This window comes from Lynx canadensis, chromosome D3 (genome assembly GCF_007474595.2).
Source record: "Lynx canadensis isolate LIC74 chromosome D3, mLynCan4.pri.v2, whole genome shotgun sequence".
Lineage (NCBI taxonomy): Eukaryota > Metazoa > Chordata > Mammalia > Carnivora > Felidae > Lynx > Lynx canadensis.
In genome coordinates, this window is record NC_044314.2 from 28,036,199 (window position 1) to 28,054,656 (window position 18,458).

The 18,458-nt window shown below is 47.1% G+C and overlaps 1 pseudogene; it reads left to right on the forward strand.

Moving 5' to 3' along the window:
• Positions 1-16,236: 16,236 nt before the first annotated feature.
• Positions 16,237-16,846, forward strand: LOC115528702 (annotated as a pseudogene).
• The last annotated feature ends 1,612 nt before the right edge of the window (positions 16,847-18,458 follow it).

Here is an 18,458-nt window from a genome sequence, read left to right on the forward strand (position 1 = left end):
CACTCGGGATCCTAAAAACTTGGACTGAAAATTAATATACTTGGTTGTATTTTTTTTTTTAGTTTATTTAGTTATTTATTGAGAAGAGAGAGAGAGAGAGAGAGAGAGAGAGAGAGAGAGAGAGAGAGGATCCCAAGCAGGCCCCGTGCTGTCAGCACTAAGCCCTACATGGGGCTAACTATGAGATCATGACCTGAGTTGAAATCAAGGGTCAGAGGCTTAGCCTACTGAGTGACCCAGGTGTCCCTTAATATATGTTTTAAATAAACAAGTTATTTTTAGCAAGACCAATCCTACCAAATCTCTCTTCAGACTCCTCACCTCCCTTTCCCTGTGGTGTCTCTACTTTTTCACTGGTGGCCAATGCTGCCAGCACCCAAGACCCCAGGAGGTGGAGTAGTTGGATGCTTTGCCTTTCCCGGTGGTACTGAAACATAAAGGAGTGACTTTGAGGAGGAATTAATCTTTCATGGTGATATTTCAGGTACCAAATCCTGTGGGGAGATGGTCCCAACATTCCTCAATGGCACCTATTTTTTTTAAGTTTGTTTGTTTATTAATTAATTAATTTACTTATTGAGAGAGAGAGAGAGAGAGGGAGAGAATGAACCAGGGAGGGCAGAGAGAGGGAGAAAGAGGATCAGAAGAGGGCTCTGTATTGACAGCAGACAGCCCGATACAGGACTCGAACTCACGAACCCCGAGATCATGACCTGAGCCAAAGCCGGACCCGTAACCGACTGAGCCACCCAGGGCCCCCCCCCCCTCACTGGCACCCCTTAAGCGGTCACCTACTCCACGTGTGTCTTAGGAGCGCCCAAAGAAGTATGCGTGCATGCCCTTCAATTTTATTTAAAAGACATCTATTGCAAGCCCGGCCACTAAAAGCAAGGCACACGGTGTTAGGCCCTTCACATGTGGTATTTCATTTATCCTCGCCACAGTCAGCAAGGGCAGGTAGGTTTTACAGAAGGAGACTGAGGCTCAGAGAAGACAATGCACCTGACCAAGGTTACATGAGCTGAAGGGGCAGAGCCAGGATTCCTGGAAAAGAACAGCCCATACCTCCTTCCAGAACACTGGTGTCTGTCTAGTAATAGGGCTCATTCTAGAAACAAATCACAGTAGTTCACGGGTGGAACACAGCAATCCCCAAAGCAGGGGAAGAGCATGTGAAGGGAGAAATTAATTCCCGAGAGCAAGAAGGACTTTGTGGAAGAGGAAGCTCTTGACCAGTGCCTTGGAGAAAGCAGGGCTTCCAAGGATAGAGATGAAGAGAGGGTATCCCAGGCAAAGTCTGGCTTGAGGAAAGCCTGGGATCCAAAAATACAGGGCAGAGACAGTCCAGAATAGTTGTATTTCTCATACAAGTGATGTATCAACTGCTGTGATTTGGGCCCTCACCTCCCTCTCCTCCAATTTTGTGTTCATCTTTTTTTTTTTAAATATTTATTTATTTTTGAGACAGAGAGACAGAGCACGAATGGGGGAGGGGCAGAGAGAGGGAGACACAGAATCAGAAGCAGGCTCCAGGCTCCAAGCTGTCAGCACAGAGCCCGACGTGGGGCTCGAACTCATGGACCGTGAGATTGTGACCTGAGCCGAAGTCAGATGCTTAACCAACTGAACCCCCCAGGCGCCCCTTGTGTTCACCTTTTTGCCGAAACAACATATGTATGTGCAGTTTACCTTGAACACTATGATTTCATTAGCTCTTCTTTTTTTTTAATTTTTTAACGTTTATTTATTTTTGAGACAGAGAGACAGAGAATGAACAAGGGAGGGTCAGAAAGAGGGAGACAGAATCTGAAACAGGCTCCAGGCTCTGAGCTGTCAGCACAGAGCCCGACATGGGGCTCGAACTCACGGTCTGCGAGATCATGACCTGAGCCGAAGTCGGCCACTTAACCGACTGAGCCACCCAGGCACCCCTCATTAGCTCTTCTAAACAGTCAGGAAAGGTATCAGGAAAGTAAGAGCAGGTATTATTAACATTTTGCAGAGATTATATGACACAAGGAGATACTGAATAATTGCTTACTGAATGAGTGAATGAATGAATGAATGAATGAATGAATGAATGACTTGCCTCAGGTCAGCAGCACTGGACAGGAGAGTCAGGACCAAACCCAGCTCTGCTGCCCCAGACTCTTCACCACCGCACATATCTGGGGGCCTTAGCAATGCCATTGTGTGTGTGTGTGCGCGCGTGTGTGTGTTGGGGGGGGGTGGGAATTAGACTCATTATTGTGTTTTATAATGTGCTGATCACTTGAAAAAGGCTCCAGCCTGAGAACAATACGAGCATTCATTAAAGTACTTCAATAGACTGACAGCAGCAACAATAACCTAAAATTAAATGAAGCAGAGGATCTCATGTGACTCCTCTCTTGAGGAGTCAGTGCAAAGGCACCGGGCTTTGGGAAACAGGATGGGCCCCTGGGGGAAAGACAAAGCAGAGGTTTACCGAACCCATGTAGGGGAGCAGGCTGGGAGGGCCCTCGCCAGCCAGACGGGCCAGACCCAGGGATGCAGGAAACCAGGCAGCTTCCAAAGGACTCCCTCCTCTGGGGCAACTGTCATTTACTGGGAACCACGAGTAACCACCGGGCCAAGAAGGGGGCCTGAGAGAGCACCCTTTTATTTTGCAGAAAACAGGCTTTGGTTTCTGTTTTACTAATTTTGCTTTTTGGAGAAATGTGTCCCTTAATGCACTTAGTAGAGCTGCTCCGGCTTTTAATTCCACTTGTGGTTTTTGCCATGAGTCCTTCAAGTCCCCAGAAGAGCAAAAGACCAACTCCCCAGGGAGGCAGCTCAAGATCCCTCCCTGGGGTGATGGGGAGGCCTCACTGAGTGAACTATGTGTGCACAGCTGGCTCCATTCTGTCACCTAAGAGAACACACACCCATGTACTGTGGGTCAGTCTGAAGGATGTACAAGATATACACCGGCCAGTCCCTGCCTTCAGAGACCTAAGACCTTGCTTAGGGGATGTACAAGGTGGCCTTACCTAAGGCAAACTGTAAAATCAGTTTCTCTTTGGTGTGTCTTTTCTCACTACATCCAGGACCCTCCTTGACCCAGTCAGTGCTGTCACCTGTCACCACTCAAGGCCCCAGGACTGTAGCCTTCTTTGCCTCTCTCTTCCCCACCTCTGACACCCAAAACATCCTGGCCTAGGACTCAATTTCTAAGGCTTCTAGTCTCCACATCGTAACAAAAATTAATTAAGCAACCCAATTCTTACTAGGGTGATAGCTGACTAACACACTGCCTCTCCCAGGTGATGGCATCTTGTCCAACTAAAATAAACACTTCTCTAGAAGTCATCAGGGAATGACATAAAAGATAGGAATTTCAGACATCTAGGCAGGTCAGCTGGGAGGAGGGAGATATTCTTGGTTAGCCAGGTTCTTCAGAATTCTCAAGTCACAACAATCTGACAGCCTGGGAGGACCAATCTAACACACATTCATCTATGTGTTCTGACCAAGCCCCAGCCCCAACTGTTTTCTCAGTCCTCGTATACCAGGAACCAAGAAGCTCTAGCATTTACAATTAAAGAAGACAATAATAACTCAAAGGGAAAGAATATTAAGAAGAGAGTTGAGAGATAAATCTGGGCTATTGATTATTCGTACTAAAACAAGTCAGAGAGGGAAAGGTCAGTATTGTATGGGGAGAGTCCCGCTCTGCGGTGGGCTGACAGTGGGCGCACAGTGTAAACAGAATACAAATACGGGATGTTTCAGGCCTTTGTAAACCTCAGAGCCTATTTCCTCGCCCAACCCTTTGGAGTAAGGGTGGCAACCGTACCCCAAACTGGATTTCCTATTGCCACAGGGACTGCAGGAAGCTTGCCTTCATTCTGGCAGGTGACGATCCTTTTGTATAACCATATAGGCCATTAATCTGCCTCTTGGGAGACGTGTGTTTTCAGCCAGAAACCCTAAGTCTACGTTGTTGAACTAGAAGAGCCAGAAACACTAAGGAGGCAGCTTATCTTCCTGGAAGGCCCCAAAGAGGTTGCCCCTGGCTACCAGGGGGTGGGGATGTCCCGTCACTGCCAAGGCTCCCCTGTGCCTGCCAGCCAGCCTGTCAGATTCTAGTGGCAGACAAGGCAGTGACACTGAGGGTTCACGCCAGCCAATATCAGGAGCTCTGCAGAGGGTCCCCAGATGCTCAAGGGTGCCCCTGCTGGGCTTATATCTCTCCCCCAAATAGGGACCAATCACATTTGTCTTGTCTTCCCCTCCCCACCGCTGTTCCCTCTTTTCTTTCCTCCCTCCAGTCTTTGGCTGCATCTTCTTTACCCTCCGCTCCTGGGTTGTGTCCCGGCTCACATCTTCTTGGCCCACATTTCTGCTTCGGCTGCATGCCTCTTCCGCTTCCCTCCTGTCCTCAGACACAGGACTCTGGATGAACCTGGAGGAAAGAAGGAATCAACAGTCCACGGGGTGACACTCAGCCAGCAGAGGCCGAAACTGGTAGATGAGTGTCCTGTCTTCTTTCCCTCGGGTGGACAACTCTATGGCCCCTTCTGCAGTGCTCCTCAGAGACGACCAGCAGGACCATACTCCGTTCAGCCTCCACGGAGACCAATGTGGTAGCATTCCCCCGGAATGGCTCTCCCTCCTTCCACGTGCTACTCTTCCCAGTCCCTCCCTCCTCTACCCGAGGAGCTTCCCAAGTCAACTACCTATGTGCAAGCTCTTGTCTCAGACTCTGCTTTTGGGGGAACCTCAACCCAAGCTCTCCTTCCTCTCTCTGTCCCCCACCCACCCAGTCCCCACTCAGCTTCCCCTCTTCTCTTTGCTGGTCTGCTCTCCTCCTCTCAACATATATTCTCCTCCCCAGTCTACCTCAGAGATAGATGTTGTGTCCTCAGGCTGAAGGAGCATGAGAAAGTCAGACATTCTGTCACCACACCATTCCTTGGGAGCTTTGGCTCTGCATCAAGGTGGAGGGGGACAGCAGGCACAAGAGAGAGGCTGGAGATGGGATAGAGATGCTTGTGGTTTCTAAAAGGTCTTTAGTAGAGTGGAGGTGACCAGTGGGTCTGAGAGAGAGAGAGAGAGAGAGAGAGAGAGAGAACTCTATAGATCTCCTGGCATGCTCGGGCACGTTGCTCCCAATGGCCCAGTGCTGGCTAGAGGAATCCTTCCTATCTCACAGACTCACCCCCACCCCCACCCACCTGGGTTCATTTTCCTGGAGCTTCTTCTCTGGTCTCCCTGGGTTCCTCACCCTCTCATGCCTGGGGCTTGGCCTTGAACAACACTTCTACTGTCCATCTTCCTTGAGTGAAGGATACAGTTTGCCTTACTGGGGCCTTCAGTGTCTGGAAGGGGATGTCTGGTGGCTGAAGAATTCCCCTTCTGGGGCTGTGCCAGGCTGCCATGAGGACAGGTCACCATCCAGTCTTGAGAATGATAAAACATTCTCCAAATGGCCACGCTACAGGCAAAAGATGAGGGGATGAGGGGCTAAATTCTGGACCAGTTCAAGTCTTGGCAAAATTTGGAGGGCAGAAGAGGGGGATGGGGAGCAACGTTTCAGGACTTAAAGGCTCCAGAATTCATTCCTAGTGGATGATAATTTATCCTCCAACTCAAGTATGCAAGAAACACCACCTTTTTTTATGTCCTATGAATTTTTTCAAGATTTTTCAAGATTTATTTATTTTGAGAGAGAGAGAGCAGACACGTGCATGCGTGCACATGCGTGAGCAGGGTGGAGGTGGGGAGACAGAAAGAAAGGGAGAGAGAATCCCAAGTAGTCTCTGTGCTGTCAGTCTGGGAGCCTGATGTGAGTCTTGATCCCACAAACTATGGGATCATGACCTGAGCTGAAAAGCAGAGCTGGATGCTTAACCCACTGAGTCACCCAGGCACCCCTAAGATTTTATTTTTTAAGTAATCTCTACACCCAAGGTGGGGCTCAAACCTATGACTCCAAGATCAAAAGTCACTTGCTCTACCAACTGTGCCAGCCCTGTGCCCCTCTTTATGTCCTATAAATAAATTTAATTAAAAAATTTTTATATTATTTTTTATTTGAGAGAGAGAAAGCACACAAGCTGGGGAGAGGGAGAGAGAGAGAGAGAGAGACAGACAGACAGAGAGAGAGAGAGAATTTTAAGCAGGCTCCACACTCAGCCTGGAGCCTGACATGGGGCTCAATCCCATGATCCTGGGATCATGAGCTGAGCTGAAATCAAGAGTCAGACACAACCAACTGAGCCACCCAGGCACCCCTACATCAATTTAATTTCTACTCCAAGGCCCCAGTTGGCAAGAAAGTCCATGTCGGTCATTCCTGAAGCTTCATTTCCCTTCCCCACTTAGGACCCTCAGATCTCAAGTGCCCAGAAAGGTAGGGTGGGGTCTTGTCTTTCATCCAATGTAGATACATCATTTGCCAAACCCCAGTGATGGGCAGTAGCTGACTCTGTTTTCATGTCATTTTGGGGAGCAAAAATCTTTGCTGGCCACCTCCATCAAGGGTAAGGGCACCCACAACTCTCTCCCCCTTTCTAGACCTTCATTTCTTCTTTCTCAAAGGTCATCTCCCTCTTTACCCCTACCCTTCCCCCACAATGTACAGAAAACCCGCTGAGTTTAGATTCGTTCAAAGGACAGGAAGTCATTGAACTCAGGCTCGTCTGCTTTGCACCAAATCCAAATTAAGGAATTACCAACTGGCCAGTATACTTAAAATGGAAGGGGTGGGGTGGAAAACTATGAGAAACACACAGATTAATATGTCAAAATGTCATCCTGCCACTCATTCATACTCCAGCCCTTTATGGACACCTGCTTTGGAGCCAAGCACCATGCGAGCCCTGGGGACACAGATGTGACCAGAGGAAGTCCTTCCAGGTACAGCACTCAGCCTAGTCTGTCCTAGTAGAGAACACGGACATGAAGTCACCTAACATTAGGACTGTGTGACAAAATAATAGAAATATGCACCCAGAGCATAAGAGCTGACATGAGAAGCTCCAAGTGTGACCTGGGCCCCGAGGAGGACTCAGCTAGGAGGAGGCCTCTGAGCCAAGACTCAGAGAATGAAGAGAATCTTGCAGAACAGAGAAGAGGAAAGATGTTCCAGGTGGGCATCCCAGTGGAATCTAACAGCCAGGCCATTCTGGGAATGAGTGGTCCTGGACGGAAAGCACCCATTTGGGCGTGGTAAGGGCATCAGTTAAGAGATGGGTTTGGGAAAAAGAACAAAGTCCCCTGGAAAGGGCGCCTGGATGACTCAGTTGGTTAAGCGTCCGACTTTGGCTCAGGTCATGATCTCACAGTTCATGACTTCAAGCCCCGAGTGAGTTTGAACTCTGAGTCAGGCTCGCTGCTGTCAGTGTGTAGAGCCTGCTTCAGATCCTCTGTCTCCTTCTCTCTCTCTCTCTCTCTCTCTGCCGCTCCCCTGCACACCCATGTGCATGCACTGCACTCTCTCTCTCAAAAATAAAATAAACTTAAAAAAAAATCCCTGGGGAAAACTAATATGTAACATGGGCTACAGTACTTTTTCCTTTTTTCCTTTCCTGGAGGAGGTGGGAGGGGATGTGCAATAAACAACCCTGTCCCAGCTCCTCCTCTAGTTTGGAACCGATTGAGAAGACAGACACAGGAAATAGATGAACATTTATATGTCAACTTTACAGTAGATGAAAGCCAGATTGGAGGACATGGGGCACATGTGCCGCCCCCAGGGACTTCCTAATATGTCCCAGCCACTGCAGACAGACATTCACCTAGCAGCAGACGGACCTGACAGACTCAGTCCTCCCCCAGAAAGTAGGTTTTCTGTACGATGAGCAGTCCTGAATATACACCCTCTGTAGGCAGGCAAGTCACAAAGAAAATCATGTATTCGTCGGCCAGGGCTGCCATAGTGAAGTATCACAGACAGGGGACTTAAACAACAGAAAGTTATTTCTTCACTGTTTTGGAGGCTGGAAGTCCAAGATCAAGGTGTCAGAGGGTTAGTTTCTTCGAAGGTCTCCTTGGCTTGCAGATGGCCTCCTTCCTACAACGTCCTCACAGGACCTCTCTTCAGTCTGTATGGACTGTGTCCTAATCTCCCAAGGATGTGAGCTGTAGTGGATCCGGGCGCACCCTAACAACTCCATTTTGTTTGTTTGTTTGTTTGTTTGTTTATTTATTTATTTATTTCTTCTTAATTTGTATTTATTTTTGAGAGAACGAGAGACAGAGCATGAGCAGGGGAGGGGCAGAGAGAAAAGGAGACACAGAATGCAAAGCAGGCTCCAGGCTCCAGCTGTCAGCCCAGAGCCTGATGTGGGGCTCGAGCCCACGAACTGTGAGTTCATGCCCTGAGCCGAAGTCAGCCGCCTAACCAACTGAGCCACCCAGGCGCCCCAAACAACTCCATTTTAACTTAATTACCTCTTGAAAGGCCCTGTGTCCAAATACAGCCACATTCTGAGGTGGCTGGGCATGTGGATTCAGGAAGCTGGTCTTAGTGAAGCACGCTCTCAGTTCCTTCCTTCAAACTTCCCAGTCAGATGTCTTTCCCGCAGAGAGGGCAAGAGACAGAGACAGAAACCAGGGAGACTCCAGAAATGTGGCTCAGTGGAGCCAGCTCCAGATTGGAACACAAGAAGCAGGGAATAAAGGTTCCATGTCACGCCCCATACCCACTCCGTGGGTGCTCACGTTACTACTGTCTTCTGAAATAAAGGAGTACCCTACATTTCTATAGAAATCAAACTTGTCTCAGCACTGCACATTCATGAAACAAAGCATAGAAAGTAAGGTAGGAGAGTTTCCAGGAATCAAGAATCACCTAATCCTCCTTGTTCCTTTGCAGGTGAAGGAAGCCAGGCCCAGAAGTTCAAGAGTCCAGCCAGGGGCCACTCGACTAATTAGCGGCCACCTGTCTTCCAGCTGTACCAAATGTCACACGTTCACTTGATGTTAAGGTCCCCTCCACAAAACCTTCTTCCATCTTTATGCCCTCTTTCTGTGAAGTGCCCATCCTGAAGATCAGCAAAACTGTTTGAACAGGGAATTGAAGTAAAACATCCTGAGAGCCGTTAACTGCTTAGGAAGGTCTGGAGCACCCTGGGCCGCGCAGGGTGCTTATTTATATTCACGTCCCCTGTGTCCAGCACGGGGGCCGATCCACAGTGGGCACCCAGTTCACGTTAGCCCATCATGACTGAAGAGCTAGAAAACTGGACATGGGAAACATTTTTTCAGAAGTGGGTGAAGAAGGAAGGGTTCCTTAAACAATAGAGCTGCGAGCTCGGCATCGATCTGAGGCCTCTGCTGGGTTTGTTTGCTGGCACATCTCCCCAGTTCTCCAGAGATCTTTCAAGGTCATCTTGAGCACTTTCCTCTCCTTTGTCCTCATATCAAATTGGTCTCCAAGTCCTCTCACATCTCCTTCTTTTCCATCTCTGTTGCCACATCCTGGCCTGGGCCCTTATCACTTCGTGCTGGTCTGGACTCATGTGTCGAGCAGGGTTGAGCACAGAGGCCTGGGAGGGAGCTAGGAGGCTATCTTGGCAGATCAGGCTGCAGTGTGCATTTGTTCTGTCTCCCCTCCCCCTCCATGGCCTGCGTCTTCCTTCTTATCGGTCCCCTTCGTATGGACCCCCTGCCTCCTCCTTGCACCAGCTCCCAGCTCCTCACTCCGCCAGTCTACACTGGCCACCCGCTCACCACCTCACCCATGCCTACCCCTCCCCCATCCCCTACTTCAGGTTTCAATTAACTAGCCGACCATAGAAAGATTCCAGCAAATTTATTCTCCCTGAAATAGAAGTGACCCATAACAAGGCTTAATGAGGTCATCCTCCAAGGAATTTAATAAGGGACAATCACTTCAGCCAGTCAAATGAGCATGTGAGCTGTGTCTGAGGGAGTATTTGGGGGAGGGAAGGCAGAGAGTTGATGTGTCACCTCTGGGGCTTGTCGGTGGTCTGGGTTCCCTGTGACAGGCGGTACGAGTGAGGAAAGCAAGGGGACGTGATGGGTTGGCCTGGTGGGAGAACACGGAAGCACACCCTCACCCACTTCAGAGAGTTGCCAAGAGCTCACAGGAAACCTGATGCCCTCCCTGACTCAGCTCCCCCTGAGTTCCCCAGGTCAGTTCCTGAGGTCACCAGCCCAAGAGCTTTAGGTGTCTGGAGATGAAGATTGTGAGAGGGGAATCTTCTGCCCCTTCCTAAGCTACAGAGATGGGGGCGGGTGCCCAGCGTGGTAAAGCGTCCCTTCCAGAGCAGGGAAAAGAGGATGCTTGTTTTTCCTGCTTCTGAAAGATGATCGCTCCTGCAGCCAGGAGCAATGCCAGCTGTGGTCAGTGTCCAGCCTGGCAGCCGAGTCACTGGGGACTCAGGGTGAGTCTTCAGCTGCCTGCATTTTTCTTTGCCTGTGCACCAGCTGCCTCAATGACACCCTTCCTGCATCTGCTTACCCACTGAGAGAACTAGTCTCCCCCCAGCTCCTAACTCCAAAGCACCCAGCAAATGCCCCGTACATAGAGTCTCCAAAAGCTGGAGCTGGAAAGACTCCTATGTGTGCCCACTTCCACAGTTTGCAGATGAACAACTGGAGCCCAGGGAGGTTAAGGGATGTCTCTGACATGCTGGTTCTCTTTGTTGCATAACCAATGACCACAATCTAGTGGATTAAAACAACACACACTTATTAGGTCGGTTTCCACGGATCAGGATCCTGGGTTTGGCTTAGCTGGGTCCACTGCTTCTGAGTTTTGCTATGTTGGAATCCAGGTATCAGTTGGAGCTGCTGTCTCATCAGAGTCTCAAGTGGGGAAAGATCTGTTTCCAGGCCCCTTCGAGTTGCTGGCAGCATTTCCTCCTTCGTGAATTCATCTTATGGTTGCAGGACTGAGATCTCGATTTCTTGCTGGTGGTCAGGTGGATGTTTTCTGTGACTAATGCCTGCCCATAGTTCCCTGCCAAATGGGCCTCTCCCGAGGCCCTCTAACAGCACCTCAGCTCCTCCAAAGCCAACAACTGACAGAGTCTCTGATCTCAGGGAGGGCCTAGTCTCTCTTTTAAAGGCTTTTGCCTGATTAAGTCAGGTTCACTCAGTATAATCTGCCCTTTGATTAAATAAAAATCAATTGATTTGAGATTTTAATTACATCTTCAAAATCTCTTCACCTTTGCCAGATTCTAGTTACTTAGAAGCAAGTCACAGGTCCTGCCCACTCTCAAAGGGAGGGGCTTATACAGGGCATGCATGATGCAGGAGACATGAATCTTTGGGCCATCCTAGGGTCTGTCTACCACATTTAATGTCACATAGCTAGATAATAGAAGCGATATGATATAGAACCTAGATTTCACATAGAAATAGGTCCTGGGGACCAGTTATGTTTTAGAACTGAGAATGTTCAATTTTGGAAAGACAATCAAGTGCTTACACCATAGACTCACAACACACACAGTGGAGTCTGGGACAACACCCTATGATCAAATACTGTAGGAATACATGAGTACTCCCACCAAGTGGTCCACATACACCAAAATCAGTGGTGTTGTGTTCGGGTGAGGTTTTGTTGCCAAATGAATTCACGGCAGATAAGTTTTGCCAAACGAATTATGAAAGACCTTTGGGTTTCTAAAGCTTTGGAAATTCTAGCAAGGGATTGTGGACCTATAATAACTAACACTCATCAAGTTCTTGCCCTATGCCAGACTCAGGCTAAGTCCTGTGCAGTCTCACAGACCTGTGGAAGGAGAGTATTTTCGAGATATTAACCATTTCCCTCCCTTTCCCTCTTCTCATTCAGGTGGGCTATGCATTCGTTGATGTGGGAGTGGGAGGAGGCTGAGTAGGAAAGAGCTAGAAAGTCTCTGTTGCTTATGGGTTTCCAAAGCTGCTCAAGCCCCAGATTGAGAAGGGGATGTGCAGTTCTGATAAAACACGTGGTACAAGCAAAAACCAAACCAAAACAAAAAATTGGACATAGATCCCTCACCCTAGGCTAGGAAAGAGAAGGCCTGGGTTTTCTGGAAGCACAACCTTCACTGGCCGGACCCTAAGGATAAGGGCTGCATGCTGCATCTGGAGAGGCTACTGTCTTGGGTGGCCTCCTGCGTGCTTCTCCTGGAACAGAGAGGAGGGGCACCCTAACTGGATGCTCTTGGCCGTGGGGCTGTCCTTCCTGCTTTCTCATAGTATTGTGCAAGTGAGACCCCTCTTTGGAGACAGAACAAGTCTATTTTTCCCCTGCCCATACAGGGCTGGTTGTTGAATATATACTGCTCAATAAATACTCACTGAATGACTCTCTTCAGTGAGGACTTGAAGGGTGGTGGGTGTGTGGGTGCCCTAGGCCCTTCCCCGTAGGGGTTCCTATGCAGTTAACTTCTAAAGTGTTTGATTTGGCAGACCCTCTGAGCTACTTCATTACGGTCCATGTCAGTTTCCATTACATCATCCTCCACTCAAGGGACCAGAGCCTCGGGCTAAATTGGTGTGACCCTGAGGCCTGAAGTGGGAGAGTGGTTTGGGTGCTGGGCTATGTCCCCATTGGAGTGAGTCCCACAATGTCGATTGACTCTAGTCCAGGAACCCCCCACCCCTCTCCATGGCCTTTCAAGGAATGGGTGGGTCTTTTTTCTTCCCCTTTGGAAGTGTTTTTTAAGTGTGACTGCCCTCTGGTGGCTAAAATTATATATGTAAATACCCCATGGGGAATGAGAGTTTGCCCAACCGAGCAGGTTACCGAGTTTGTTTAGGATATGGGTGGGAGGGCCAGAAGTAACACCCCTTTCTGCATCTGTTGGCACAAAGGTCGGATTTCAGGTACTTAATTGGACCTGGATCATTTTGGCTATAAGCTTCCTGAGGGCTGGAACCACTTCTGTTTCTGAGTGCCTAGCACAGGGTCTGGCACACAATAAGTGCTCAGAAATACTCACTGAATGAAGGGATCAACTTGCAGGCATGGCTTGAAGGAAGCAAATACAACCTCATTCATTTTTACCTTATTTTGTTGCTTCTTCAATAGGTGATTCATAGATGCTGAAAAGGCATTTGAAAAAATTCACCATCTATTATTTATTTTTTAAAAACTTAAAAAATCATAATAGGGGAACTTCTTTGACATGATAAATAAACAAACCTGAACTGAGGCTTAAAGATGAAATTCCTTTACTGAAAGGATTTTTACTCAACTCAGGAACACAAGGCTGTTCCTTCTGGCAGATTGTATGTTCCAAAGGTGACCACGAGGAAATCTTTTATCCCACATGCTTTTCTTAGAATGTAATACTGACAATCCAACTACTGGGTGAAGAGTCTATGTTCCTCCCTTGCCCTTGACTCTGTGGGTGGTCTTTGCAAATCTGTCTGGGAAGTGTAAGTGATGCTTTGTGACTTAAAAAAAAAAAAAAGAAAGTTTATTTATTTAGGGGCACCTGGGTGGCTCAGTTGGTTAAGCAACTACTCTTGATTTCGGCTCAGATCATGATCTCTTGGTTTTGTGAGTTTAAGCCCTGCACTGGGCTCTGTGCTGACAGTGGCAAATCCAGCTTGGAATTCTCTCTCTTCCTCTCTCTCTGCCCCTCCCCCATGCATGCACTGTCTCTCTCAAAATAAATAAAGTTAAAAAAAAACATTTAAAGTGTATTTATTTTGAGAGAGAGAGTGTGTGTGCACAAGCGGGGGAAGGGCAGAGACAGAGAGAGAGAGAGAGAGAGAGAGAGAGACAGACAGACAGAGGGAGAGAAAATTCCAAGCAGGCTCCACACTGTCAGCCCAGGGCCTGACTCAGGGCTTGAACTCACACTGTGAGATCATGACCCAGGCTGAAACCAAGAGCCAGATGCTTAATTGACTGAGCCACCCAGGAGCTCTGATGCTTTGTGACTTTTAAGGTTAGATCATAACAATGCAATACACCTCTGTCTTTCTACTTCTGTCATGCCAGCTACCATATTGGGAGAGATCACTCAGAGAGGTTATGTGTAAGTGTGTCAGCCAGAGGCTGGCAGCCTGGGACCCCAGCCAACAGCCAGCAAGAACCATCAGAAATGTTGAGTGAAGATATCAATGATTCCACCCCTCAGCTACTGAATCATTCCCAGCCTTTAAATCTTTAAACTTGAGGCAGCAGATAGACAGTAAGGAGAAAGGATAAGTCATGCCCACTGTGCCCTGTCCAGATTCCCCATCTACAGAACCTGTGATTATTTCATGCCAGTTTGGGGGTAGTTTGTTACACAGCAATGATGACTAAAACATTTACTGTTACCACTATCACCACCTTGGTATTACCACGAGAGTACCTCCTAAGAAAAAAATGAGAGGAATCAAAATTGATAAGGGGGAAGTAAATTCGTCATTTTTTGCAGTGAAATAATTACATATCTGGAAAAGCCAACAAAACCAGCTGAGAAAGAGTTAGAACAATAAGACAATTCAATAAGGGGCTGGGTTCAAAACCCAAATTATTTCCATTTTTTACTTGCATTAATGACCAGTCAACGTTGTGACTCCCATTATCAAGATTTCCGTAACATTGGAATCAATTCTCATTTAGAGACACCATCCACAGAGGATACACACCAGTGGCCAGTTTAGCAAATAAAAATACAAGATGCCCAGTTAAATTTGAATTTCAGATAAACAAAAAAAGCCCCTTACTGTACCCCGCTCCATACATTTTCCTAAGAAATTAATTTTATTCCAAACAGATATTGTTGCTCAGAGAGCAAGCCTGGACACCCTCCCTCTGGAATTTCTCCCTTGGGCAATGGTTTTATTAGATGTACCAAGGCGCTTAAAGCTTTTCCCACAATGTTTGCATCTACCCAGTGTTGAACTGAATGGGTACATTGCTACTTATGGCCCATGTGAATAATAAAAGGAGAGAAGAAAGATGAATTACAATGTTTGCACTTTTAAAAAATATTTTTACACATTTTTTAAATGTTTATTTATTTCAGAGAGAAAGAGACAGAGCGCAAGTAGGGGAGGGAGACATAGAATCTGAAGCAGGCTCCAGACTCTCAGCTGTCAGCACAGAACCTGACGCGGTGCTCAAACTCTTGAACCATGAGATCAGGACCTGAGCCAAAGTCGGATGCTTAACCGACTGACCCATCCAGGTGCCCCTTAACATTTACTATTTATTTATTTATTTATTTATTTATTTATTTATTACCGTTTATTTTTGAGAGACAGAGAGAGACAGAGCATGAGCAGGAGAGGGGCAGAGAGAGAGAGAGAGAGAGAGAGAGAGAGAGAGAATCTGAAGCAGGCTCCAGGCTCTGAGCTGTCAGCACAGAGTCCGACGTGGGGTTTGAACCCACAAACTGCTAAATCATGCCCTGAGTTAAAGTCGGATGCTTAACTGACTGAGCCACCCAGGCACCCTATTTTTTATTTTTTTAAGTAAGCTCTACACCCAAGGTGGGCCTTGAACTCACAACCCCAAGATCAAGAGTCACATGCTCTACTGACTGAGCCAGCCAGGCGCCCCTATAATGTTTGCACTTTATATGTCCACAGTGTTTCAGTGGTCTGTAAGTCAGTTATAAACACATCTGATTGATATCAGGGTTTTGAGATGATACTTGCTTCCTACAAAAGGATGTGAACTGGGGTGACTGCGTGGCTCAGTCGAGCGTCCGACTTCGGCTCTGGTCATGATCTCACAGTTGGTGAGTTTGAGCCCCGTGTCGGGCTCTGTGCTGACAGCTCAGAGCCTGGAGCCTGCTTCTGATTCTGTGTCTCCCTCTCTCTCTGCCCCTAACCCGCTCGCATTCTGTCTCTGTCTCAAAAGTAAATAAACATTTAAAAAAAAAAAAAAGGATATGAACTGAAGTATAAATTTCAGACCAAGTGGGGTGATATGGAGAAATCTACATTAAAGCATAAACGGGGCACCTGGGTGGCTCAGTCAGTTGGGCATCCGACTGTTGGTTTCAGTTCAGGTCATGATCTCACGGTTCATGGGTTCGAGCCCTATGTCAGGGTCTGTGCTGACAGCAGAGAGCCTGCTTGGGATTCTCTCTCTCTGTCCTTCCCCGACTCATGCTCTCTCTCTCTCTCTCTCTCTTTCAAAATAAATAAATAAACTTTAAAAAAAAAGTATAATTCTTTCTACCTTTGAGAAATGTGCTGAATCATAAATGGTGTGGGAGAGGAAAGCTGAAAGCCGGGCAATAATACAACAGAAGTGTCTGCCAAGGTTCTCTTTTTGCCGCATCTGCTGGGAGAATGAAGACTGTTCTCAGCAATGAGACTGTCAACATTCCAGAAAGTGTTGACATCACTCTGAAGGGGTGCACTGTTACCGTGAAGGACCCCAGAGGAACACTGTGGAGGACTTTCAGTCACATCAATGTAGAACTCGTAGTCCTTGAAAAGATAAAGGAGAGGCTCTGAACTGATAAATGGCAGAGAAATGGAAAGGAACTGGCTACCGCCCGCGTTATCTGCAGTCATATACAGAACATGCTTGGGGGCGTTACACCGGGCTTCCATTACAAGATGAGGTCTGTATACACTCATTTCTCCATTAGTGTTGTTATTCAAGAGAATGGTTCTCTTATTGAAATTCAAAATTTCTTGGGCAAAAAATACACCCATGGGGTTCGGATGAGGCCTGGCATTACTTTTTTAGTATCTCAATCCCAGAAAGGTGAGTTAATTCTTGAAGGAAATGACACTGAACTTGTATCAAATTCAGCTGCTTTGATTCTGCAGGCCACAAGAGTTAACAACAAGGATATCAGGAAGTTTTTGGATGGTATCTGTTTCTGAAAAGGGAACAGTTCAGCAGGCTGATGAATGAAAGCTAAGTTGCCCAGCTACAGAAACAGCAAGATGCCAGATGATTCCTCAGACTTATTTGTGGTATTTTAAAGATACAATAAAAGCTGTGTATTGATTGGTGGGGGGGGGGAGAGAGAAATGTCTAACAGCAGCAGATTAACGAGAACAAGATCGGTGATCTGGAAGATAGGTTGGTAAAAAATATCCAGACTTGAGGAGAGAAAAATACGGAAAAAATTGAGGGTTGCTAGGGTGGCTCGGTCAACTGAGCATCTGACTCTTGAATTTGGCTCAGCTCATGGTCCCAGGGTCATGGGATAGAGACCTGCATCGGGCTCTGCGCTGAGTATGAAGCCTACTTGAGATTCTCAATCTCTCTCTCCCTCTGCTCCTTTCCCCCACCTTACGTGCTCTCTCTCTAAAATAAAAAAAATAAAAATTAAAAAAAAGATGTTAAAAATATTTTTCAGGGGCGCCTGGGTGGCGCAGTCGGTTAAGCGTCCGACTTCAGCCAGGTCACAATCTCACGGTCTGTGAGTTCGAGCCCCGCGTCAGGCTCTGGGCTGATGGCTCGGAGCCTGGAGCCTGTTTCCGATTCTGTGTCTCCCTCTCTCTCTGCCCCTCCCCTGTTCATGCTCTGTCTCTGTCTGTCCCAAAAATAAATAAAAAACGTTGAAAAAAAAATTTAAAAAAAAAATATTTTTCAAATATCTGTAGATACTGTTTTGATGAATAAGTTCCAATTAATATAAAATGATGTTAATTTCTGACCTCATATTAGCTTTTTGTTACTGTATATTTTCTCAGTCATTGGTTACTAATTTTACAATTTTTTAAAATATGTTTTACTTATTCTTTTTGAGAGAGAGAGAGAGGCAGAGTGTGAGTGAGGAGGGGCAGAGAGAGAGGGAGACACAGAATTTGAAGCAGGCTTCATTCAGGCTCTGAGCTGTCGACACAGAACCGAACACAGGGCTTGAACTCATGAACTGCGAAATCATAACTGAACCAAAGTTGGACACTCAATCGACTGAGCCGGAAACTGAGACCCGAAGAAGTAAAATGACTGACCAGGTGTCACACCCAGTCACTGACTGAGTTGGGATTAGAACCCAGGCTTATTTCCCACCCCAAGGATCTTTCCTCTGTATCACCTACTTTTGGCTAAACTGTAGTAAGTCTCAATCTCCCTTATATGGCCTTGCATTAACATTGTAGTTTCCTTGCCTATAAGACCAAAATTTGGACGGGACAGTCCCTTCCAGTCTGATATTCTGTGAATTTATAAACCGCTGGAGACTGAGGGGGAAATTCTTATCTATCTTTGAGGTCCCACAACCTAACACATAGTATTTAATAAAGCTTGTTAACAAATAAGTGAATGAATGAATGGGTGATGAGGGAGGGAGGGCAACTATTATATCCTTTGGACACCTGGGAATTTACGTGATGCCTTCATGGTTACATTGTCAGGAAGCAGGATCAGTGTCTGAACACGCCGTAGAAAATCTGGATCCTGAAAAAGCCAGAGAGAGCAATTCTCTTTCACAACGCAGTGGAGGCAGGCTGTCAGCCCACAACCGCCGCTGCAGAATTTAAAGAAAATTGTCATTGTGCGAGCTGGGCATGGTAGGATCAACCTAAAAATATATACCTGTACAACG